This window comes from Mustela nivalis (genome assembly GCF_964662115.1).
Source record: "Mustela nivalis genome assembly, contig: HAP1_SCAFFOLD_143, whole genome shotgun sequence".
In the NCBI taxonomy this organism is placed as follows: domain Eukaryota; kingdom Metazoa; phylum Chordata; class Mammalia; order Carnivora; family Mustelidae; genus Mustela; species Mustela nivalis.
In genome coordinates, this window is record NW_028136478.1 from 972,158 (window position 1) to 973,975 (window position 1,818).

The following is a 1,818-nucleotide window of genomic DNA, read 5'->3' on the forward strand; positions in this document are numbered from 1 at the left end:
GGGCTGTGGTAGTTTATCCTGAGCAGGAATTCTGGGCAGCACCCTGCCACATGGAACTTCGGCACAACAAGCAGAACTGATTGAAATCACTAAGGCACTGCAGATGGCTAAAGGTAAAACCACCAACATCAATACGGACCACAGGTATGTCTTTGCTACTCTCCATATACATGGAGCTACTTACAAAGTAAGGAGCCTATTAACAGCAGAAGGAAAAGGAATTAAAACAGAAGAGAAATATTGGGACCCAAAAGAGGTGGCTGTTATGCATGTCTTGCGACACCAAAAGGGGACTGATCTGATTTCAAAAGGAAACCAATTATCAGATTGAGTTTTAAAGCAAGCAGCCTGAGAAACAATGCAAGAGCTGGTTACACACCTGGATCTATCCCTACCAGATAAACTGGAGTATTCAGAGGAAGATTTAAAGTATTTACAAAATGGCTAAATTATATTATAAAGGAGACTGGGCTAAGACTAAAAGAGGAAATTTAATTCTTCTTCGAAGACTAGGTAAGAAATTAGTAGACCAGATACATCAGGGTACTCACCTGGGGTCACTCAAACTCAAGGAACTTCCAGGCTTCTAAATTACGGTGTATGGTTCAGGATATAGTTGATAGATGTGCTCAGTGCCAGGCAGTTAATGTGGGAGGAACTAGAATTGGAAGAGGGAAAAGAGAAAGAGGTAGGGTACCAGGAATTTATTGGAAAATAGATATTACAGAAATAAAACCCGGAAAATATGGGGACAAGTATATGTTAGTTTTTGTAGATACCATTTCAGGCCAGGTTGAGGCTTTTTCCGAGAAACATGAGACGGCAGGAGTGATAGCCAGAAAGCTACAAGAAAAATAATTCCTAGGTCTGGGCTGCCTCTCACGGTTGAGTCAGACAATGGCCTTGCATTTTGAGTTCAGTCTCACAGGAATTGGCCAAGGCCCTGGGCACAAATTGGAAACTACATTGTGCCTATCAGACCTAGAGTTCTGGGCATGTAGAGAGAATGAACCGGACTCTTAAAGAGACCTTGACAAAACTAACCCTGGAGACGGGCAGTGGATGGGTGGATCTGCTTTCTTTCACCCTACTCAGGGCAAGATGTACACACTATTTAAACAGGGTGACCCCATTTGAAATGTTTGGGAGAACCCCTGCTCCCGCTCTGTTTTCGGCTACAAAAGGTTGCCCTAGCAGAAATGACTGATCAGTCTGTACTCCAGTCACTGCAGGCATTACAGTCTGTATTAAAAAAAAAAAAATGCAGGGATCCAGACTGCCCACACTGGTATGGAGACGGAGGTGAAACCACTTCCTTTCCAACCCAATCACTTGGTTTGGATATGACATTATCAAGTGGGGAGCTTGGAGCCTCGCTGGATGGGACCTTTTACTGTTACCCTGACCACACCACAGCAGTAAAAGTAGAACGCATCAGGGCCTGGATTCACGCATGTCACATCAAACGAGCCAAGGATGAAGATGACCCCAAAAGGTGGAAGCCACAGCCAAAGATCCCGTTCACTGTGGACTAAATCTAAGACTGAAAAGACTATGAGTTTGTTGTTGCTCCTATTTTTACCTGTTTATGTAAAGTATAGGTAGTTAATTAGATAAAGGAAATTAGAAAAAAAATGGAAAGGGTTCTATGAAGCAGTAAATGGGTAAGTCATTAGCCGACTGTGCACTAGTGTCATTTACACTAGTGTAAATATACAGCCGACTGTACACTAGTGTCATGTACAAAAGAAAATGAGAGCGATAAAAATGTTAGAATTACATGCTCAATAAACCCTTTATAACCAGAGAATGTAGAAC